Genomic DNA, 25,197 nt, shown 5'->3' with positions numbered 1-25,197 from the left:
CATAGGTTTTAAGATACTTACTAGTCAGGTACATTCTTAGGCGTTTAATATGCGGTGTTGAGTCCATTTCGTTGAGCAAGGAGTAGCTCTTGTCTATTCCATATTTGGCTTAAGGAACTTTATCTGTGCTCATTTCAATCTCTGGTTTTATGCAGCACCCCAACTCTCCTTTACCCTTAAGCAAGCATAAGTTGGTTTTCTAAATTTGAGACCCTGTTCTGTTCTGTAATTCAGTTCCTGTGTAGCCAAGTTTACATTCCGTGTATTACTGATATCTTATGATGTTTCTTTTTCTGTGTGACTTATTTCAGTTAGAATCATCATACCTGAATCCACTCATTGTGCTGCTAAGGGCCTGATGACACAGATTTCATTGCTGTGTGATATTGCTTTGTAAGTAAATACCACAACTTCTTTATCCATTTTTCACTTTCTGCGATGTTGAATTTGTACTGTAAACGAGGTTCTTGTCAACAGAGCCGTTCCAAACTTTGGGGTGGCTGTGTCTTTTTGATTTTAATTTCCCTAAGCTATAGGACCATAAGTGGAAGTGCCCTAGGTTCTGTTGCTTTGTTTTTTAGATGTTTCAGGAAACACCATACACTTCTCCTGAGTGGTTGTTGACAATTTACATCCCGTCCATCAGCATAACAAGGCTCCCAGTTCTCCATGGCCTGTCCTGCCTTTCTGGATTTTACACTTTTTTCAGATGGCCCTTTTGACCGGGGGGAAGTGAGACTTCATTGTAGTGCAGATTTCCTTTGCAAGCTTGCTTGGTTGGCCAAAAAGGGCGTATGCGTTTTTTCCTGAATATATTCAGGAAAAAACGCATACGCCCTTTTTGGCCAAGTGCATCACTGTGGACGTTCTGCCTCTTTTCCTATGCTTTCAATGCAATTCCAGTCTACCTCCTGAAATCAGTTTCCTGCAATTCTGCCCCGCTTTCAAGTCCTCTTGGCAGCCTTACTTCAATCTATTTTTGGACGATAGCTGTCATTTATAACTCTGCAGGTTTGTGAATTACAGTGCCCCTGAGCTCCTTTCTTCAACTTGCTTTCTTGTGACCTGGCAGCAACACCGCAGGATGGCTTCAGGCCCTAATCTGGTTCCGGCACGGCACGCTGAGCCTTTGGTTATTTCCTCTTCCTGGTGGGAAATGAGAGTTAAATTTGCCCATTCAGAAACCTCCAGCTAGTCTCTCATTGGTTCTCGCTATTCCTGTTCATCTTCCGCAGAAATTGCAAACTGGGCCAAACAGGAGGTTAAAGGCGCTGACTCTCCAAGTGGGGAGAGTGTTAGTAAAGCGTCTGGAATGTTGCACCCGAGTACCAGGGGAGAAAAACTGAGACATATTTGAACACGTCTCCCGTTCACATGGTTGATCATACTTGGGTTCCACATGCATGTTTTAGCTGAAGGAAGAATACCTTAAACCTGGAGAGTTAAGACCCGTGTAAAGGGTACCATGCAATATGACTTCAAAGCGTCTTCATTTGCTAACCGAACCTCTCCAATCCTATCACTGCTGCGTTTATGCCCCTGTACACATGCTTGATTCTCTTTCGGAGACATAGCAATCCATAGGTTTTAAGATACTTACTAGTCAGGTACATTCTTAGGCGTTTAATATGCGGTGTTGAGTCCATTTCGTTGAGCAAGGAGTAGCTCTTGTCTATTCCATATTTGGCTTAAGGAACTTTATCTGTGCTCATTTCAATCTCTGGTTTTATGCAGCACCCCAACTCTCCTTTACCCTTAAGCAAGAATAAGTTGGTTTTCTAAATTTGAGACCCTGTTCTGTTCTGTAATTCAGTTCCTGTGTAGCCAAGTTTACATTCAGTGTATTACTGATATCTTATGATGTTTCTTTTTCTGTGTGACTTATTTCAGTTAGAATCATCATACCTGAATCCACTCATTGTGCTGCTAAGGGCCTGATGACACAGATTTCATTGCTGAGTGATATTGCTTTGTAAGTAAATACCACAACTTCTTTATCCATTTTTCACTTTCTGCGATGTTGAACTTGTACTGTAAACGAGGTTCTTGTCAACAGAGCCGTTCCAAACTTTGGGGTGGCTGTGTCTTTTTGATTTTAATTTCCCTAAGCTATAGGACCATAAGTGGAAGTGCCCTAGGTTCTGTTGCTTTGTTTTTTAGATGTTTCAGGAAACACCATACACTTCTCCTGAGTGGTTGTTGGCAATTTACATCCCGCCCATCAGCATAACAAGGCTCCCAGTTCTCCATGGCCTGTCCTGCCTTTCTGGATTTTACACTTTTTTCAGATGGCCCTTTTGATCGGGGGGAAGTGAGACTTCATTGTAGTGCAGATTTCCTTTGCAAGCTTGCTTGGTTGGCCAAAAAGGGCGTAGGCGTTTTTTCCTGAATATATTCAGGAAAAAACGCCTACGCCCTTTTTGGCCAAGTGCATCACTGTGGACGTTCTGCCTCTTTTCCTATGCTTTCAATGCAATTCCAGTCTACCTCCTGAAATCGGTTTCCTGCAATTCTGCCCCGCTTTCAAGTCCTCTTGGCAGCCTTACTTCAATCTATTTTTGGACGATAGCTGTCATTTATAACTCTGCAGGTTTGTGAATTACAGTGCCCCTGAGCTCCTTTCTTCAACTTGCTTTCTTGTGACCTGGCAGCAACACCGCAGGATGGCTTCAGGCCCTAATCTGGTTTCGGCACGGCACGCTGAGCCTTTGGTTATTTCCTCTTCCTGGTGGGAAATGAGAGTTAAATTTGCCCGTCCAGACACCTCCAGCTAGTCTCTCATTGGTTCTCGCTATTCCTGTTCATCTTCCGCAGAAATTGCAAACTGGGCCAAACAGGAGGTTAAAGGCACTGACTCTCCAAGTGGGGAGAGTGTTAGTAAAGCGTCTGGAATGTTGCACCCGAGTACCAGGGGAGGAAAACTGAGACATATTTGAACACGTCTCCCGTTCACATGGTTGATCATACTTGGGTTCCACATGCATGTTTTAGCTGAAGGAAGAATACCTTAAACCTGGAGAGTTAAGACCAGTGTAAAGGGTACCATGCAATATGACTTCAAAGGGTCTTCATTTGCTCACCGAACCTCTCCAATCCTATCACTGCTGCGTTTATGGCCCTGTACACATGCTTGATTCTCTTTCGGAGACATAGCAATCCATAGGTTTTAAGATACTTACTAGTCAGGTACATTCTTAGGCGTTTAATATGCGGTGTTGAGTCCATTTCGTTGAGCAAGGAGTAGCTCTTGTCTATTCCATATTTGACTTAAGGAACTTTATCTGTGCTCATTTCAATCTCTGGTTTTATGCAGCACCCCAACTCTCCTTTACCCTTAAGCAAGCATAAGTTGGTTTTCTAAATTTGAGACCCTGTTCTGTTCTGTAATTCAGTTCCTGTGTAGCCAAGTTTACATTCCGTGTATTACTGATATCTTATGATGTTTCTTTTTCTGTGTGACTTATTTCAGTTAGAATCATCATACCTGAATCCACTCATTGTGCTGCTAAGGGCCTGATGACACAGATTTCATTGCTGAGTGATATTGCTTTGTAAGTAAATACCACAACTTCTTTATCCATTTTTCACTTTCTGCGATGTTGAATTTGTACTGTAAACGAGGTTCTTGTCAACAGAGCCGTTCCAAACTTTGGGGTGGCTGTGTCTTTTTGATTTTAATTTCCCTAAGCTATAGGACCATAAGTGGAAGTGCCCTAGGTTCTGTTGCTTTGTTTTTTAGATGTTTCAGGAAACACCATACACTTCTCCCGAGTGGTTGTTGACAATTTACATCCCGTCCATCAGCATAACAAGGCTCCCAGTTCTCCATGGCCTGTCCTGCCTTTCTGGATTTTACACTTTTTTCAGATGGCCCTTTTGACCGGGGGGAAGTGAGACTTCATTGTAGTGCAGATTTCCTTTGCAAGCTTGCTTGGTTGGCCAAAAAGGGCGTATGCGTTTTTTCCTGAATATATTCAGGAAAAAACGCATACGCCCTTTTTGGCCAAGTGCATCACTGTGGACGTTCTGCCTCTTTTCCTATGCTTTCAATGCAATTCCAGTCTACCTCCTGAAATCAGTTTCCTGCAATTCTGCCCCGCTTTCAAGTCCTCTTGGCAGCCTTACTTCAATCTATTTTTGGACGATAGCTGTCATTTATAACTCTGCAGGTTTGTGAATTACAGTGCCCCTGAGCTCCTTTCTTCAACTTGCTTTCTTGTGACCTGGCAGCAACACCGCAGGATGGCTTCAGGCCCTAATCTGGTTCCGGCACGGCACGCTGAGCCTTTGGTTATTTCCTCTTCCTGGTGGGAAATGAGAGTTAAATTTGCCCGTCCAGACACCTCCAGCTAGTCTCTCATTGGTTCTCGCTATTCCTGTTCATCTTCCGCAGAAATTGCAAACTGGGCCAAACAGGAGGTTAAAGGCGCTGACTCTCCACGTGGGGAGAGTGTTAGTAAAGCGTCTGGAATGTTGCACCCGAGTACCAGGGGAGGAAAACTCAGACATATTTGAACACATCTCCCGTTCACATGGTTGATCATACTCTGGGTTCCACATGCATGTTTTAGCTGAAGGAAGAATACCTTAAACCTGGAGAGTTAAGACCCGTGTAATGGGTACCATGCAATATGACTTCAAAGGGTCTTCATTTGCTCACCGAACCTCTCCTAACTATCACTGCTGCGTTTATGCCCCTGTACACATGCTTGATTCTCTTTCGGAGACATAGCAATCCATAGGTTTTAAGATACTTACTAGTCAGGTACATTCTTAGGCGTTTAATATGTGGTGTTGAGTCCATTTCGTTGAGCAAGGAGTAGCTCTTGTCTATTCCATATTTGACTTAAGGAACTTTATCTGTGCTCATTTCAATCTCTGGTTTTATGCAGCACCCCAACTCACCTTTCCCCTTAAGCAAGCATAAGTTGGTTTTCTAAATTTGAGACCCTGTTCTGTTCTGTAATTCAGTTCCTGTGTAGCCAAGTTTACATTCCGTGTATTACTGATATCTTATGATGTTTCTTTTTCTGTGTGACTTATTTCAGTTAGAATCATCATACCTGAATCCACTCATTGTGCTGCTAAGGGCCTGATGACACAGATTTCATTGCTGAGTGATATTGCTTTGTAAGTAAATACCACAACTTCTTTATCCATTTTTCACTTTCTGCGATGTTGAACTTGTACTGTAAACGAGGTTCTTGTCAACAGAGCCGTTCCAAACTATGGGGTGGCTGTGTCTTTTTGATTTTAATTACCCTAATCTATAGGACCATAAGTGGAAGTGCCCTAGGTTCTTTTGCTTTGTTTTTTAGATGTTTCAGGAAACACCATACACTTCTCCCGAGTGGTTGTTGACAATTTACATCCTGTCCATCAGCATAACAAGGCTCCTAGTTCTCCATGGCCTGTCCTGCCTTTCTGGATTTTACACTTTTTTCAGATGGCCCTTTTGACCGGGGGAAAGTGAGACTTCATTGTAGTGCAGATTTCCTTTGCAAGCTTGCTTGGTTGGCCAAAAAGGGCGTATGCGTTTTTTCCTGAATATATTCAGGAAAAAACGCATACGCCCTTTTTGGCCAAGTGCATCACTGTGGACGTTCTGCCTCTTTTCCTATGCTTTCAATGCAATTCCAGTCTACCTCCTGAAATCGCTTTCCTGCAATTCTGCCCCGCTTTCAAGTCCTCTTGGCAGCCTTACTTCAATCTATTTTTGGACGATACCTGTCATTTATAACTCTGCAGGTTTGTGAATTACAGTGCCCCTGAGCTCCTTTCTTCAACTTGCTTTCTTGTGACCTGGCCGCAACACCGCAGGATGGCTTCAGGCCCTAATCTGGTTCCGGCACGGCACGCTGAGCCTTTGGTTATTTCCTCTTCCTGGTGGGAAATGAGAGTTAAATTTGCCCGTCCAGACACCTCCAGCTAGTCTCTCATTGGTTCTCTCTATTCCTGTTCATCTTCCGCAGAAATTGCAAACTGGGCCAAACAGGAGGTTAAAGGCGCTGACTCTCCAAGTGGGGAGAGTGTTAGTAAAGCGTCTGGAATGTTGCACCCGAGTACCAGGGGAGGAAAACTGAGACATATTTGAACACGTCTCCCGTTCACATGGTTGATCATACTTGGGTTCCACATGCATGTTTTAGCTGAAGGAAGAATACCTTAAACCTGGAGCGTTGAGACCCGTTTAATGGGTACCATGCAATATGACTTCAAAGGGTCTTCATTTGCTCACCGAACCTCTCCAATCCTATCACTGCTGCGTTTATGCCCCTGTACACATGCTTGATTCTCTTTCGGAGACATAGCAATCCATAGGTTTTAAGATACTTACTAGTCAGGTACATTCTTAGGCGTTTAATATGCGGTGTTGAGTCCATTTCATTGAGCAAGGAGTAGCTCTTGTCTATTCCATATTTGGCTTAAGGAACTTTATCTGTGCTCATTTCAATCTCTGGTTTTATGCAGCATCCCAACTCACCTTTCCCCTTAAGCAAGCATAAGTTGCTTTTCTAAATTTGAGACCCTTTTCTGTTTTGGAATTCAGTTCCTGTGTAGCCAAGTTTACATTCTGTGTATTAGTGATATCTTATGATGTTTCTTTTTCTGTGTGACCTATTTCAGTTAGAATCATCGTACCTGAATCCACTCATTATGCTGCCACGGGCCTGATAACATAGATTTCATTGCTGAGTGATACTGCATTGTACGTAAGTACCACAAGTTCTTTATCCATTTTTCACTTTCTGTGATATTGAACTTGTGCGGTAAACGAGGTTCTTGTAAACGGAGCCGTTCCAAACTTTGGGGTGGCTGTGTCTTTTTGATTTTAATTTCCCTAAGCTATAGGACCATAAGTGGAAGTGCCCTAGGCTCTGTTGCTTTGTTTTTTAGATGTTTCAGGAAACACCATACACTTCTCCCGAGTGTCTGTTGGCAATTTACATCCCGCCCATCAGCATAACAAGGCTCCCAGTTCTCCATGGCCTGTCCTGCCTTTCTGGATTTTACACTTTTTTCCGATGGCCCTTTTGACCGGGGGGAAGTGAGACTTCATTTTAGTGCAGATTTCCTTTGCAAGCTTGCTTGGTTGGCCAAAAAGGGCGTATGCGTTTTTTCCTGAATATATTCAGGAAAAAACGCATACGCCCTTTTTGGCCAAGTACATCATTGTGGACGTTCTGCCTCTTTTCCTATGCTTTCAATGCAATTCCAGTCTACCTCCTGAAATCGGTTTCCTGCAATTCTGCCCCGCTTTCAAGTCCTCTTGGCAGCCTTACTTCAGTCTATTTATGGACGATACCTGTCATTTATAACTCTGCAGGTTTGTGAATTACAGTGCCCCTGAGCTCCTTTCTTCAACTCGCTTTCTTGTGACTTGGCCGCAACACCGCAGGATGGCCTCAGGCCCTAATCTGGTTCCGGCACGGCACGCTGAGCCTTTGGTTAATTCCTCTTCCTGGTGGAAAATGAGAGTTAAATTTGCCCGTCCAGACACCTCCAGCTAGTCTCTCATTGGTTCTCACTATTCCTGTTCATCTTCCGTAGAAATTGCAAACTGGGCCAAACAGGAGGTTATAGGCACTGACTCTCCAAGTCAGGAGACTGTTAGTAAAGCGTCTGGAATGTTGCACCCGAGTACCAGGGTACGAAAACTGAGACATATTTGAACACGTCTCCCGATCACATGGTTGAACATACTCTAGGTTCCACATGCATGTTTTAGCTGAAGGAAGAATACCTTAAATCTGGGTAGTTGAAACCCGTGGAATGGGTACCATGCAATATGATTTCAAAGGGTCTTCATTTGCTCACCGAACCTCTCCAATCCTATCACTGCTGCGTTTATGCCCCTGTACACATGCTTGATTCTCTTTCGGAGACATAGCAATCCATAGGTTTTAAGATACTTACTAGTCAGGTACATTCTTAGGCGTTTAATATGCGGTGTTGAGTCCATTTCGTTGAGCAAGGAGTAGCTCTTGTCTATTCCATATTTGGCTTAAGGAACTTTATCTGTGCTCATTTCAATCTCTGGTTTTATGCAGCACCCCAACTCACCTTTCCCCTTAAGCAAGCATAAGTTGGTTTTCTAAATTTGAGACCCTGTTCTGTTCTGTAATTCAGTTCCTGTGTAGCCAAGTATACATTCCTTGTATTACTGATATCTTATGATGTTTCTTTTTCTGTGTGACTTATTTCAGTTAGAATCATCATACCTGAATCCACTCATTGTGCTGCTAAGGGCCTGAAGACATAGATTTCATTGCTGAGTGATATTGCATTGTACGTAAGTACCACAAGTTCTTTATCCATTTTTCACTTTCTGCGATGTTGAACTTGTACTGTAAACGAGGTTCTTGTAAACAGAGCCGTCCCAAACTTTGGGGTGGCTGTGTCTTTTTGATTTTAATTTCCCTAAGCTATAGGACCATAAGTGGAAGTGCCCTAGGCTCTGTTGCTTTGTTTTTTAGATGTTTCAGGAAACACCATACACTTCTCCCGAGTGTCTGTTGGCAATTTACATCCCGCCCATCAGCATAACAAGGCTCCCAGTTCTCCATGGCCTGTCCTGCCTTTCTGGATTTTACACTTTTTTCAGATGGCCCTTTTGACCAGGGGGAAGTGAGACTTCATTGTAGTGCAGATTTCTTTTGCAAGTTTGCTTGGTTGGCCAAAAAGTGCATATGCGTTTTTTCCTGAATATATTCAGGAAAAAACGCATATGCCCTTTTTGGCCAAGTGCATCATTGTGGACGTTCTGTCTCTTTTCCTATGCTTTCAATGCAATTCCAGTCTACCTCTTGAAATCGGTTTCCTGCAATTCTGCCCCGCTTTCAAGTCCTCTTGGCAGCCTTACTTCAGTCTATTTTTGGACGATAGCTGTCATTTATAACTCTGCAGGTTTGTGAATTACAGTGCCCCTGAGCTCCTTTCTTCAACTCGCTTTCTTTTGAGCTGGCCGCAACACTGCAGGATGGCTTCAGGCCCTAATCTGGTTCCGGCACGGCACGCTGAGCCTTTGGTTATTTCCTCTTCCTGGTGGGAAATGAGAGTTAAATTTGCCCGTCCAGACACCTCCAGCTAGTCTCTCATTGCTTCTCGCTATTCCTGTTCATCTTCCCCAGAAATTGCAAACTGGGCCAAACAGGAGGTTAAAGGCGCTGACTCTCCAAGTGGGGAGAGTGTTAGTAAAGCGTCTGGAATGTTGCACCCGAGTACCAGGGTACGAAAACTGAGACATATTTGAACACGTCTCCCGTTCACACGGTTGATCATACTCTGGGTTCCACATGCATGTTTTAGCTGAAGGAAGAATACCTTAAACCTGGAGAGTTGAGACCCGTGTAATGGGTACCATGCAATATGACTTCAAAGGGTCTTCATTTGCTCACCGAACCTCTCCAATCCTATCACTGCTGCGTTTATGCCCCTGTACACACGCTTGATTCTCTTTTGGAGACATAGCAATACATAGGTTTTAAGATACTTACAAGTCAGGTACATTCTTAGGCGTTTAATATGGGGTGTTGAGTCCATTTCGTTGAGCAAGGAGTAGCTCTTGTCTATTCCATATTTGGCTTAAGGAACTTTATCTGTGCTCATTTCAATCTCTGGTTTTATGCAGCACCCCAACTCACCTTTCCCCTTAAGCAAGCATAAGTTGGTTTTCTAAACTTGAGACACTGTTCTGTTTTGTAATTCAGTTCATGTGTAGCCAAGTCGACATTCTGTGTATTAATGATACCTTATGATGTTTCTTTTCTGTGTGACTTATTTCAGTTCGAATCATCATACCTGAATCCACTCATTATGCTGCTACCTGCCTGATTACATAGATTTCATTGCTGAGTGATATTGCATTGTACGTAAGTACCACAAGTTCTTTATCCATTTTTCACTTTCTGCGATATTGAACTTGTACCGTAAACGAGGTTCTTGTAAACAGAGCCGTCCCAAACTTTGGGGTGGCTGTGTCTTTTTGATTTTAATTTCCCTAAGCTATAGGACCATAAGTGGAAGTGCCCTAGGCTCTGTTGCTTTGTTTTTTAGATGTTTCAGGAAACACCATACACTTCTCCAGAGTGGCTGTTGGCAATTTACATCCCACCCATCAGCATAAGAAGGCTCCCAGTTCTCCATGGCCTGTCGTACCTTTATGGATTTTACACTTTTTTCAGATGGCCCTTTTGACCGGGGGGAAGTGAGACTTCATTGCAGTGCAGATTTCCTTTGCAAGCTTGCTTGGTTGGCCAAAAAGGGCGTATGCGTTTTTTCCTGAATATATTCAGGAAAAAACGCATACGCCCTTTTTGGCCAAGTGCATCATTGTCGAGTTTCTGGCTCTCTTCATATGCTTTCAATGCAATTCCTGTCTACCTCCTGAAATCGGTTTCCTGCAATTCTGCCTTGCTTTCAATGCCTCTTCATAGCCTTACCTCAATATATTTTTTAAAAATAGTTGGCCTTTATAACTCTGCAGGTTTTTGAATTGCAGTGGCCCTTAGCTCCATTTTTTAGCTCTTATTTTTGTGGTCTTGCCCCATAACCACAGGATTCCTTGAAGCCCTATTTTTCTTCTGGGGCACTTTGCTGTGCCTTTGGTTAATTCTTCTTACTGATGTGATATTAGAGTGACATGTGCCCATTGAAACCGCTACAGCTAGTTTCTCACTGGTTCCCCCTATTCCCATTCATCCTCTGCACTAACTGCAGACTGTGCGATACCAGAACTTAAAGGCATTGACTCCATGTGGGGATGTTGTTAGTAAAGCGGCTGGAATGTCGATCCGGAGCCCCAGGAGAGGAAAAATGAGGTGCGTTTTAGAAACCTTTCCCGATCATATGGTATACCAGTCGCTGGGTTTCCCAAGCATGGTTTAGCTGTAGGAAGATTCCCTTCAACCTGGAGTGTTGGGACCCTTGGAATGAGTAGCATGAAGTATTGCATTAAACTTTCGGCAGTTGCTCACCAAAGCTCACCAATCCTGTCAGCCCCAAGTATCCAGCCTTATGTCTTATCCAGCTGTGGGTTTATATGTGGTCAATCCAGGTTGCATCACAGCCCCTGAGCGAATTTTGTAAGAATTTTTCTCTCTTTCATTGTTTCAGCGTTTTGTTTTTAAAATTTATTTCTATAATGGGGTTTAGCTCATTTTCACTGCTGTGTTTGTGCCGATCTGCACACACTTGATTCCCTTATGGAGATATATCAATACATGGGTTTTAAGATTCTTATTACTCAGATATATTTCTCTGCGGTGTATAGGGTGTGTTGAGGCCAGTTCATTGAGCAAGGTGTAGATCTTGTCTAATACCTATTTGGTTTATTGAACGGTATCTGTGCTAATTTCAAACTCTGGTTTTATGCATCACCCCACCTCTCCTTTCCCCTTAAGCTGACATAAGTGTGTTTTCTAAATGTGAGACACTGTTCTGTTCTGTAATTCATTTCTTGTGCAGCCATATTTACCCTCCCTCTATAAGTGATATCTTATGATATGTTTCTTTTTCTGTTTGACTTATTTCAAGTAGTATTATCGGACCTAAATCCACTCTTTATCCTTCTACTAGCCTTATTACATTGATTTCATGGTGAAGAGATATTCCATTGTACATAAGTACCACATCTTCTTTATCCATTGTTCTCTTTCCTGGGATATTTAAGGTGTACTGAAGTTGAGGTTCTTGTAAACAGAGTAGCCCTAAACTGTGGTGTGCTTGTGTCTTGTTGATTTTTAGACTTCCCTAGATATACTCCCATGATTGGAAGTGTCCTATGCTCTGTAGCTCTGTTTTTTAGATGATTTAGGAACCACCATACACTTCTCCAGAGTGGCTCTCGGCAGTTCACACACTGCCCATCAGCGTATAAAGGCTCCCTGTTCTCCATGGCCTGTCCTGCATTTCTGGTTTTTACAATTTTTTAGGATGGCCCTTTTGACCAGTGGGAAGTGAGACTTCTTTGTTGTGCACATTTGCATTGCTTGCTTGCTTCGTTGCCCATAAAGTGCGTATGAGTTTTTTCCTGGATATAATCAGGAAAAAACGCATACGCCCTTTTGGGCCAACTGCATCATTGTCGAAATTCTGCCGCTTTTCATGTGCGTTAAAGACGAGTCCAATCTATCTCTTGAAATCTGTTTCTTGCAATTCTGTCTTGCATTCAGATCCTCTTCTTTGCCTTACCTCAACATATTTTTGGACGTTAGTTTTCATTTATAACTCTGCAGGTTTGTGAATTGCAGTGACCCTGAGCTCCATTTTTTAAGTTGCTCTTTTGTGAGCTGGCCTCAAACCCGCAGGATTGCTTCAGGCCCTATTTTGGCTCTGGCAAGGCAGGCTGAGCCTTTCTTTAATTCTTATTCTTAATGGGAAATTAGAGTGATATGTGCCCGTCCAAACCCCTACAACTCTTCTCTCATTGGTTCCCCCTCTTCCCGTTCATCCTCCTCACAATTTGCAAAATGTGTGAAACAGAAGTTTAAATGTGCTGATTCTCCAAGTGGGGAGATTCTAAGTAGCGTGGCTGGAATGGTGAACAGGAGCACCAGGAGAGGATAAATGAGGTGCATTTTAGACACATCTCCCGATCACATGGTGTACAGTCCTCTGGGTTTTCCATGCATGTTTTAGCTGTAGGAAGATCCCTTGAACCTGCAGATTTGGGACCCATTGAATGGGTACCAGGTAGTATTACTTTAAAGGGTGTGCATTTCCTCACCCAACCTCACATTTCTCTTAGCGCAAACAGTTTCCAGCCTTATGTCTCATCCTGCTGTGGGTCTAGATGTGTTCAATCCATGTTGCATCACCGTCCCTGAGGAAAAGTTGTAAGAGGTTTTCTCTGTCTCTCTGTCGTTTATTTTTTTCAATTTATTACTATATTGGTTACAGCTGATTTTCAAAGCTCTGTTTCTTGCTGCTGTACATCCACTTGATTCACGTACAGAGAGACATCAATAAATTCTTTTTCAGATTCTTACCAGTCGTATATATTCTTTTCCGGTGACTTGAGTGTGCTGAGTGCAGTTCTTTTAGCTACCGTGTAGGCCTTGTTGATTATCAGTTTGGTATTTGGAATGGTATCTTTGCTAATTTCAACCTCCTGGATGATGCCTCACCCCTCCCCACCTTTCCCGTTTAGCAGCCTTATGCGTGTTTTCTACATATTTGACTATGTTTTTGTTTTGTAATTTATTTCATGTGTAGCCATTTTGGATTCCACCTTTAAGTGATATCTTATGATATGTGTCTTTTTCTTTTTGAATTCTGTCACTTAGAATGATCATACGTAACTCCTCCGGAGTCGTTACAACTGGCCATATTTCATTGATTTCCAGGCTGAATAATATTCCACTCTACCTAAGTACCACATCTCTATCCATTTTTTCCCTCCAGAGACATTTAAGTTATATCCTAGTCGAGGATCTTTTAAACAGAGAGGGGGTAAACATTGGGGTGCCTGTGTCCTCTCGATTTTTGTTTTTCCCAAGATATACGCCCATGAGTGCAAGTGCCCTATGCTCTGTAGCTCATTTTTTAGATGCTTTAGTAAACACAATACACTTCTCCAGAATGGCCGTTGGCAATATACATTTCCACTATAAGTCTCACAGGGCTCCCTCTTCTCGTTGCCCTGTCCTGCATTTCTGTTGTTTACGCTTTATGAGGATGGCTCTTCTGACTGATGCGAAGTGATATCTTTTGTAGTATTGACTTCCAGTGCCCACCTGTTTGGTTGGCTAAAAAAGTGTATGCCCTTTTCTTGAATATATACAGAAAAGAACGCATACACCCTTTTTGGCCAACTGCAATGTTGGCAATGTTGGCAATGTTCAGCTCCTTTTCTTGTGCTTAATGGTGAGTCCTTTCTACCTCCTCAAATCCCTTTCCTGCCATTCTCCCTTGCTTACAAGTCCTTTTCTCTGACTTTCCTCAAGACATTTTTCAGTGATGGATATTTTCAACTCTGCAGTTTTGTGAATTTTACTGCCCCTGAGTTCCATTGTTCAACTTGTGTTTATGGGAACTGGCCACAAAGCAGCGGGATTTCCTCAAGCCCTATACTGTTTCCATGGGCAACCCTAGCCTTTGGTCAATTCGTCTTCCTGATTGGAAATTAGAGTGACATGTGCCTGTCTGAACACCTAGGACTTGTCTCTCATTGTTCCTCATCCTTCCGCTTCATCCTCTGGACAAATTCCAAACTGTACGCAACAGGATGTTGACAGTGCTGACATCTCCAAGTGGGGAGACTGTTAGTAAAGACGCTGGAGGGGTGAACCCGAGCACCAGGAGATGAGGAGATGAGATGCCTTTTCCAAACTCTTCCCGATCAGACGGTATACCATCCTCTGGGTGTGACAGACATGTTTTAGCAGTAGGAAGATTCCCATTCATGTAAGGAGAACACCAGGGCTTTTTCAAAATCAATGTCTCCCCGAAACCCAAACTGGGGAATTTTTTAAGCTACGGCTACACATATGTTCATTAAGGGCCTTGGGAAGTAGGCAGAGTCCAAACTTTAGATGATTGAAGTCTTCAGGGTCAGAAGCACTCACCACCAGCTTCCCTTAGGCTACACTTTAACTGTCATTGATAGATGATGTCAATAAAAATATCTATTCTTTTTCAGATTATTTCCCCTTATAGGTTATTGCAAAATGTTGAGTGTAGTTCCCTGTGCTATACAGTAGTTCCTTGTTGATGATCTATTTTATACATAGCAGTGTGTATGTGTTAATTCCAAACTGTTAATTTATCCCTCCTCCCACCTTTCCCCTTTGGTAATAATAAATTATAAGATTTTATACTTCTCAGAAATGGGGGAGCTGAAAGAGAGGTATCATTTTCAATGGAAAAGCATTTAAAACAAGATTGAAGCTTTAACCAAGATTATTAGCTGTACATCCTTGGAAAGAAATCACTTCGTTTCTCTAATATTGACCTGACAAATAAGACAAACCTTTTCACTGAACTTGCTTATAAAAAGTGATGGAAATATCAAATGGAAGTGTTAAAAACATCTTATTTTACCCGAGCCTTATACACTGTTCTATGTTAACTACAGTTTGGCTCACACATCTGTTCATTGAGGTTACAATAGTCTCAATTTCTGTTACTGATCCTCCAGAGTGGACCCCAACAAGTGTCCCCCTGCCCAGTGTCATTGGGGCCAACAGATCGAGACTGAGTTTGGTTCACAAGCAAAGGAAACTTTATATTTTGATCAGAGAATGGAGAGGTGAGAGCATGCACTACCCCGTGGGCTGTGGGCTGGGCTGCTGTGTAGAGATCCTGTCAGAGTCAGTGGGAGGGAGGGAGGCGGCGGAGCTCTCGAGGGCCGGGTTGGCTGTAGCTCAGGCTCTATATCGTGGAGTCTGCACTGGGCCCCAGGAGCTGAGGTGTCGACCCAGCCATTCTGCACTAGGAAATCTGGTCTGAAGTGCCGGGTGTGGAACCTCTGCATGCGGGACCCTAGGAGCACGTGAAATTAGACAAAGCACAAAGGATAAAAAAGGTTAGACTTGACTTTATTGCCCAGATTCTATTTTTATCTCCCAGGGATTTTTAATGGGCTTTGCTGGGGACAAACCCCTCCTCTGCCTTTTGTCCCGTTCCTCATTCTTGGAGTGCTGAGGGTGCAGACCCTTCTTCTGTAACTGCTGAGTGCTGAGTTGGGAGCCCTCATACCCTGGGACGAGGGTCAGAGCTTCTCCCCAGCAGCCTCCCGGTGACGTTGATTGTCCCCAGGACCCCTGCCTCCCTGCTCGTCCACCTGAGCACCAGCATTGGAAGTGTTATAGATTCTAATGACCTTTAAGGGTCCAGGAAAGAGATGTGCAGAGACGCTGTGGGGGCCGGTTTCACCCCGCCCCACATTTGTTCGGCCACCTTAGGCTGACTGTCTCTGCCAGCCTAGATGCTCTGACCAGTAGTCTGCGCTTTCTTCAATTAGGCCCCTGAATTAACGTACAAACAGCACCAGGTGTCAGAGCCCTGCCCGCTCAACTCCCAGACAGTCCAGGGTCAGTGGTGACCAAGGACGATGATGGCTACTGAGTCAACAGCCTTTTGAAGTAAACAGGAGTCCAGCCGGTCTTATTGGCCACCATCATCACGGTGTCTGTCGGCTTTTCTATGGTGACAGTGTGGTATACTGTTCCCCCGCCAAGATTATTAGCTCCCCTCTGGGTGCAGTAAGTCCTGCAAGCAGTAGTCTACTCTTTTGGGACACACTCTTGTTGTTTTATGAGAAAAACTCCAGGTCAAGTGATGTTCACACGAGTCGTCATGGTGCCCTGTTGCCCCCGGTTATCTCTCTGGATGTTGGAGTTGGAGGGCCTCCTCACTCGAGGTCGGTGTGCCCACGGAGCGAACCCTGCAACTTCAGGGCATGGTTGGTGGTTAGGATCACCACGTGGGGTCCTTTTCCCTTAGGAGGGAGGTGGCCTTTTGGGCTGCTGATTTCCAGGTTTTTAGATACCGCCAGTATCTTGGCCAGATGTGGCAGTGGGCCAAGCCCCTTAGTGACCGTAGTTTATCCTACCTGGATGGCATTCTTGCATTGTTCCATTTCAAGTGGTCCCAGTTTTTGCACTAATTCTCCAATGGCGATTCACCTTTCACCGGGAATGTAAAGGTCAAAGGGTTTAGCTAAATTAGGGAGTTCCAGGGCAAGGGTCTGAATTGACTGCTCTTTCCATTCTTGAAAGGCCACTTCTGGATTCTATTCAAAAGGATCATCATCTTTTCCTTTCAGTGTTTCATATAGAGGCCCAGCTAGTAGACTGTAGTTAGGGATCCAGAAGCAGCAAACCCTGGCCTCCCCAGGAACCCCTAAGCTGTCTTCTAGTTTTAGAAAGGGGTAAGGCTGAAAATGGTTTCTTCCCTTTCCTGGGATGGGCTTCTCTGACCTTCTGTGAGAATGAAGCCCAGGCAGGTCACCGCAGTCTGTGATATTTGAGCTTTTTCTTGGACAACTTCTATCCTTTATTGGCTTGGTAGTTCAGAGGCCTCCTTAGTAGGGCTGGTGATCAGAATGTCGTCTGCATATTGAAGGAGGGTTTCCTTTTCCAGAGGTAGAACTTTTAGGTCTTTAGCTAAGCTTTCCCCAAAGATGGTGTGGGAATTTTTGCACCCTTGGGGCCAGACGGCCCGGAAGTATTGTTTTAGTTGTATGTTGAGTCCTGCCACTCACAAGCCAAAATTTCTTGTGACTCTGGGACTAATGGAATACAAAAGAAGGCATCATTGAAGACTAATACAGAATACCATGTCCTGGTGGTTGGTAGAATGACCAGCAGGGTGTAGGAATTAGGAGCAACTGGAGGTATATCCTCGGTGGCTTCACTGACTGTCCTGACATCCTTTACCAGGTCCCCAGCAGCCCATGGGGCTCTCGTGGTCAGACCAATCCCAGAATATGGAGCTCACCTGGGCAGGTACCCCACCCCCACCCCAGCCCACGGGGCTCTCGTGGTCAGGCCCCTCCCAGGATACAGAGCTACCCTTGCAGGTACGGTGGCAGGGCTGGGCACACAGGAACCGTGCACATAGCCCTCATTGCAGAGCACCCCCAGCTCACCTGTCGCTCAGAGCTGACACAGAGCACCTCAGAGCAGGACTTGAACTAACAAACAGCAGCTGCGACAGGTCTGTGACCCTGGGCATCACTCCGTGAGGCCTCCCTCCACCTGGTCTTCCAGAGACTTCCACTGCACCCGGGGCACCAGGCCTCTGTCTCCAACCACCACCCACCCCTCCTCTGCCTGACTCCTGGGTTCCTCTCATTAGGAGAGGGTTTTCTTGAAGTTGTCTCCCACTCATGGGCCAGATAAAATGATTAGAAAACAAGCCAAAGCTGCAGCCCCTTGTCTATCCTGACTCTCAGGAGCCCACACCTGTTCCTTGGACCTGGCCGGTTCAGCAAGTTCCATTTTCTGCAACTGTGAGCCCCTGAGGGGTGATGATTGGCTGAGCTGGGCAGCCTTACCGTGCCGGCCAGCCCTCCCCAGGTGTGCCTGGGTTGAGATCAATATAAATACCACTCCAGGCAGCAAGAGCCCCTGCAGCCGTGCCTGACGCCATTTTCTCTGCCCTGTCAGCAGTCTCGGGGCTGGGCTGGTGGGAGGGAGTGAGAGGCCACGGCTTTGTGGGTGGCCCAGTGTGAGTGGGGCTCTGCTGGACTTTCTGCAGCAGTTGCCAGGCTGCCACCTGCTAAAGAAGAGGATGTGTCACCCATACCTGCTGCTGGAATTTCTCCCTGGGCAGAGGTGAGGAAGGAAAAAAGCAGTGGGGGCAGGGACAGGACGGGTATCTCAGGCAGGGAAATGGAAATCTTCCAGAAGAGCACCCAGGGCCAGGACCATCCTGGCTGGCCTGCAGGCACCAAGTCGGCCGGCATGCTGTCACTCGTGTGGCTCTATGGCCCTTCCTCTAGGCTTTCAAGTCCTTGTATATATTCAGGTGTTTTACCTGGGACGGGTGGGAATAGTTCAGCAGCAACTGGCCTGGGGCTCAGCTCACGTTTACTCACAGATGCCTCGGCACGGTGCCCCAGCTTTGCAATGAGGACGCTTGTTGCGTGGGGGCTGCTGGCTGAATGGGAGACGATTCCCCACCACTGACCAACTTCAGAATTGTTTACAACTGGAGCAAGTGCCCTGATACGGTTTTCCTCTGTGTAACTGGTGGGTTCTGTGTTTTTTTTCTCTTTTTCGTTTTTGGTTCAAGGTAGATTTTATTCCTCTTTTTTGTATTTACAGATATAAGCATGGAAATAATTTATTCATATAAATACATGTATGTGCAGGGAATAATTGTTTTTTCTGTTTTATTTTTTAAATTTTACTTCTTTTTAATTTTGAATTTTATTTTATATTTTTATACAGCAGGTTCTTATTGGTTATCTATTTTATACATATAAATGTATACATGCCAATCCCAGTCTCTCAACTCCTCCCACCACCACCCCCCAACAGCTTTCCCCCCTTGTTGTCCATACGTTTGTTGTCTACATCTGTTGCTCTATTTATGCCTTGCAAAATGGTTAATCTGTACAGTTTTTCTAGGTTCCACATATATGCATGGATATACAAGATTTGTTTTTCTCTTTCTGACTTACTTCACTCTGTATGACAGTCTCTAGATCCATCGACGTCTCTACAAATGACCCAATTTCATTCCTTTTCATGGCTGAGTAATATTCCATTTTATATATGTACCACAGCTTTATGCATTCGTCTGTCTGTGGGCATTTAGGTTGCTTCCATTACCTCGATATTGTAAACAGTGATGCAATGAACATTGCGGTGAATGACTCTTTTTGATTTATGGTTTTGTCTGGGTATATGTCCAGTACTGGGATTGCTGTATCATATGGTAATTCTATTGTTAGTTTCTTAAGAAATTCCATATTGTTCTCCATAATGACTGTATCAATTTATATTCCCAACAATAGTGGCAGAGGGTTCCTTTTCTCCACACCCTTTCCAGCATTTTTTGTTTGTAGATTTTCAATGATGCCTATTCTACCAGGTGTGAGGTGATACCTCATTGTTGAATCCATTTCGTTGAGCAAGGGGTAGCTCTTGTCTATTACATATTTGGCTTATGGAACGGTATCTGTGCTAATTTCAAACTCTGCTTTTATGCAGCACCCCAACTCACCTTCCCCCTTAAGCAGGCATAAGTTGGTTTTCTAAACTTGAGACCCTGTTCTGTTTTGTAATTCAGTTCATGTGTAGCCAAGTTCACATTCCGTGTATTAGTGATACCTTAAGATGTTTCTTTTTCTGTGTGACTTATTTCACTTAGAATCATCGTGCCTCAATCCACTCATTATGCTGGTACGGGCCTGGTGACATAGATTTCATTGCTGAGTGGTATTCTGTTGTACAGAAGTACCGCAACTTCTTTATCCATTATTTGCTCTCTGGGATATTTAACTTGTGCCGTAGAAGAGATTCCTGTAAAAAGAGCCGTCCCAAATTTTGGGGTTGCTGTGTCTTTTTGATATTAATTTCCCTAAGCTATAGGACCATAAGTGGAAGTGCCCTAGGCTCTGTTGCTTTGTTTTTTAGATGTTTCAGGAAACACCATACACTTCTCCCGAGTGGCTGTTGGCAATTTACATCCCGCCCATCAGCATAACAAGGCTCCCAGTTCTCCATGGCCTGTCCTGCCTTTCTGGATTTTACACTTTATTCTGATGGCCCTTTTGACCGGGGGGAAGTGAGACTAAATTGTAGTGCAGATTTCCTTTGCAAGCTTGCTTGGTTGGCCAAAAAGGGCGTATGCGTTTTTTCCTGAATATATTCAGGAAAAAACGCATACGACCTTGTTGGCCTAGTGCATAACTGTGGACGTTCTGCCTCATTTCCTATGCTTGAAATGCAATTCCTGTCTACCTCCTGAAATCGGTTTCCTGCAATTCTGCCCCGCTTTCAAGTCCTCTTGGCAGCCTTACTTCAGTGTATTTTTGGACAATAGCTGTCATTTATAACTCTGCATGTTTGTGAATTACAGTGCCCCTGAGCTCCTTTCTTCAACTCGCTTTCTTGTGACCTGGCCGCAACACCGCAGGATGGCTTCAGGCCCTAATCTGGTTCCTGCACGGCATGCTGAGCCTTTGGTTAATTCCTCTTCCTGGTGGGAAATGAGAGTTAAATTTGCCCGTCCAGACACCTCCAGCTAGTCTCTCATTGGTTCTCGCTATTCCTGTTCATCTTCCGCAGAAATTGCAAACTGGACCAAACAGGAGGTTAAAGGCGCTGACTCTCCAAGTGGGGAGAGTGTTAGTAAAGCGTCTGGAATGTTGCACCCGAGTACCAGGGTACGAAAACTGAGACATATTTGAACACGTCTCCCGTTCACACAGTTGATCATACTCTGGGTTCCACATGCATGTTTTAGCTGAAGGAAGAATACCTTAAACCTGCAGAGTTGAGACCCGTGGAATGGGTACCATGCAATATGACTTCAAAGGGTCTTCATTTGCTCACCGAATCTCTCCAATCCTATCACTGCTGCGTTTATGCACCTGCACACATGCTTGATTCTCTTTCGGAGACATAGCAATCCATAGGTTTTAAGATACTTACAAGTCAGGTACATTCTTAGGCGTTTAATATGGGGTGTTGAGTCCATTTCGTTGAGCAAGGAGTAGCTCTTGTCTATTCCATATTTGGCTTAAGGAACTTTATCTGTGCTCATTTCAATCTCTGGTTTTATGCAGCAACCCAACTCACCTTTCCCCTTAAGCAAGCATAAGTTGGTTTTCTAAACTTGAGACACTGTTCTGTTTTGTAATTCAGTTCATGTGTAGCCAAGTCGACATTCTGTGTATTAATGATACCTTATGATGTTTCTTTTCTGTGTGACTTATTTCAGTTCGAATCATCATACCTGAATCCACTCATTATGCTGCTACGGGCCTGATTACATAGATTTCATTGCTGAGTGATATTGCATTGTACGTAAGTACCACAAGTTCTTTATCCATTTTTCACTTTCTGCGATATTGAACTTGTACCGTAAACGAGGTTCTTGTAAACAGAGCCGTCCCAAACTTTGGGGTGGCTGTGTCTTTTTGATTTTAATTTCCCTAAGCTATAGGACCATAAGTGGAAGTGCCCTAGGCTCTGTTGCTTTGTTTTTTAGATGTTTCAGGAAACACCATACACTTCTCCCGAGTGGTTGTTGGCAATTTACATCCCGCCCTTCAGCATAACAAGGCTCCCAGTTCTCCATGGCCTGTCCTGCCTTTCTGGATTTTACACTTTTTTCAGATGGCCCTTTTGACCGGGGGGAATTGAGACTTCATTGTAGTGCAGATTTCCTTTGCAAGTTTGCTTGGTTGGCCAAAAAGTGCATATGCGTTTTTTCCTGAATATATTCAGGAAAAAACGCATATGCCCTTTTTGGCCAAGTGCATCATTGTGGACGTTCTGTCTCTTTTCCTATGCTTTCAATGCAATTCCAGTCTACCTCTTGAAATCGGTTTCCTGCAATTCTGCCCCGCTTTCAAGTCATCTTGGCAGCCTTACTTCAGTCTATTTTTGGACGATAGCTGTCATTTATAACTCTGCAGGTTTGTGAATTACAGTGCCCCTGAGCTCCTTTCTTCAACTCGCTTTCTTTTGAGCTGGCCGCAACACTGCAGGATGGCTTCAGGCCCTAATCTGGTTCCGGCACGGCACGCTGAGCCTTTGGTTATTTCCTCTTCCTGGTGGGAAATGAGAGTTAAATTTGCCCGTCCAGACACCTCCAGCTAGTCTCTCATTGCTTCTCACTATTCCTGTTCATCTTCCCCAGAAATTGCAAACTGGGCCAAACAGGAGGTTAAAGGCGCTGACTCTCCAAGTGGGGAGAGTGTTAGTAAAGCGTCTGGAATGTTGCACCCGAGTACCAGGGTACGAAAACTGAGACATATTTGAACACGTCTCCCGTTCACACGGTTGATCATACTCTGGGTTCCACATGCATGTTTTAGCTGAAGGAAGAATACCTTAAACCTGCAGAGTTGAGACCCGTGGAATGGGTACCATGCAATATGACTTCAAAGGGTCTTCATTTGCTCACCGAATCTCTCCAATCCTATCACTGCTGCGTTTACGCCCCTGTACACAGGCTTGATTCTCTTTTGGAGACATAGCAATCCATAGGTTTTAAGATACTTACTAGTCATGTACATTCTTAGGCGTTTAATATGGGGTGTTGAGTCCATTTCGTTGAGCAAGGAGTAGCTCTTGTCTATTCCATATTTGCCTTAAGGAACTTTATCTGTGCTCATTTCAATCTCTGGTTTTATGCAGCACCCCAACTCACCTTTCCCCTTAAGCAAGCATAAGTTGCTTTTCTAAATTTGAGACCCTGTTCTGTTTTGGAATTCAGTTCCTGTGTAGCCACGTTTACATTCTGTGTATTAGTGATATCTTATGATGTTTCTTTTTCTGTGTGACTTATTTCAGTTAGAATCATCGTACCTGAATCCACTCATTATGCTTCTATGGGCCTGATGACATAGATTTCATTGCTGAGTGATACTGCATTGTACGTAAGTACCACAACTTTTTTATCCATTTTTCACTTTCTGCGATGTTGAACTTGTACTGTAAACGAGGTTCTTGTAAACAGAGGCGTCCCAAACTTTGGGGTGGCTGTGTCTTTTTGATTTTAATTTCCCTAAGCTATAGGACCATAAGTGGAAGTGCCCTGGGCTCTGTTGCTTTGTTTTTTAGATGTTTCAGGAAACACCATACACTTCTCCCGAGTGTCTGCTGGCAATTTACATCCCGCCCATCAGCATAACAAGGCTCCCAGTTCTCCATGGTCTGTCCTGATTTTCTGGATTTTACACATTTTTCAGATGGCCCCTTTGACCGGGGGGAAGTGAGACTTCATTGTACTGCAGATTTCCTTTGCAAGCTTGCTTGGTTGGCCAAAAAGGGCGTATGCGTTTTTTCCTGAATATATTCAGGAAAAAACGCATACGCCCTTTTTGGCCAAGTGCATCATTGTGGACGCTCTGCCTCTTTTCCTATGCTTTCAATGCAATTCCAGTCTACCTCCTGAAATCGGTTTCCTGCAATTCTGCCCCGCTTTCAAGTCCTCTTGGCAGCCTTACTTCAGTATATTTTTGGACGATAGCTGTCATTTATAACTCTGCAGGTTTGTGAATTACAGTGCCCCTGAGCTCCTTTCTTCAACTCGCTTTCTTTTCAGCTGGCCGCAACACCACAGTATGGCATTAGGCCCTAATCTGGTTCCGGCACGGCATGCTGAGCCTTTTGTTAATTCCTCTTCCTGGTGGGAAATGAGAGTTAAATTTGCCCGTCCAGACACCTCCAGCTAGCCTCTCATTGGTTCTCGCTATTCCTGTTCATCTTCCGCAGAAATTGCAAACTGGGCCAAACAGGAGGTTAAAGGGACTGACTCTCCAAGTCGGGAGAGTGTTAGTAAAGCGTCTGGAATGTTGCACCCGAGTACCAGGGTACGAAAACTGAGACATATTTGAACACGTCTCCCGATCACATGGTTTATCATACTCTAGGTTCCACATGCATGTTTTAGCTGAAGGAAGAATACCTTAAACCTGGGTAGTTGAAACCCGTGGAATGGGTACCATGCAATATGACTTCAAAGGGTCTTCATTTGCTCACCGAACCTCTCCAATCCTATCACTGCTGCGTTTATGCCCCTGTACACACGCTTGATTCTCTTTTGGAGACATAGCAATCCATAGGTTTTAAGATACTTACTAGTCAGGTACATTCTTAGGCGTTTAATATGCGGTGTTGAGTCCATTTCGTTGAGCAAGGAGTAGCTCTTGTCTATTCCATATTTGACTTAAGGAACTTTATCTGTGCTCATTTCAATCTCTGGTTTTATGCAGCACCCCAACTCACCTTTACCCTTAAGCAAGCATAAGTTGGTTTTCTAAATTTGAGACCCTGTTCTGTTCTGTAATTCAGTTCCTGTGTAGCCAAGTTTCCATTCCGTGTATTACTGATATCTTATGATGTTTCTTTTTCTGTGTGACTTATTTCAGTTAGATTCATCGTACCTGAATCCACTCATTGTGCTGCTAAGGGCCTGATGACACAGATTTCATTGCTGAGTGATATTGCTTTGTAAGTAAATACCACAACTTCTTTATCCATTTTTCACTTTCTGCGATGTTGAACTTGTACTGTAAACGAGGTTCTTGTAAACAGAGCCGTTCCAAACTTTGGGGTGGCTGTGTCTTTTTCATTTTAATTTCCCTAAGCTATAGGACCATAAGTGGAAGTGCCCTAGGTTCTGTTGCTTTGTTTTTTAGATGTTTCGGGAAACACGATACACTTCTCCCGAGTGGTTGTTGGCAATTTACATCCCGCCCATCAGCATAACAAGGCTCCCAGTTCTCCATGGCCTGTCCTGCCTTTCTGGATTTTACACTTTTTTCAGATGGCCCTTTTGACCGGGGGGAAGTGAGACTTCATTGTAGTGCAGATTTCCTTTGCAAGCTTGCTTGGTTGGCCAAAAAGTGCGTATGCGTTTTTTCCAGAATATATTCAGGAAAAAACGCATACACCCTTTTTGGCTAAGTGCATCATTGTGGACGTTCTGCCTCTTTTCCTATGCTTGAAATGCAATTCCAGTGTACCTTCTGAAATCGGTTTCCTGCAATTCTGCCCCGCTTTCAAG

General features: G+C 44.1%; 1 long non-coding RNA gene across 2 annotated transcripts in view; it reads left to right on the top strand.

Annotated features, from left to right (window-relative positions):
- The window catches only part of LOC307181486, a 523,016-nt gene that overhangs the window by 368,158 nt on the left and 129,661 nt on the right, over positions 1 to 25,197 (top strand). For both annotated transcript variants that reach the window (XR_013826879.1, XR_013826880.1), the window contains one exon: positions 316 to 393. This is a non-coding gene — a long non-coding RNA (uncharacterized lncRNA). The remainder of the gene's footprint in view (positions 1 to 315; positions 394 to 25,197) is intronic.

The sequence above is a fragment of the Stenella coeruleoalba genome (genome assembly GCF_951394435.1).
Source record: "Stenella coeruleoalba genome assembly, contig: scaffold_144, whole genome shotgun sequence".
Classification (NCBI taxonomy): Eukaryota; Metazoa; Chordata; class Mammalia; order Artiodactyla; family Delphinidae; genus Stenella; species Stenella coeruleoalba.
The sequence above is the reverse complement of the archived record's forward strand: the minus strand, read 5'-3'. Positions and strand labels throughout refer to the sequence as shown.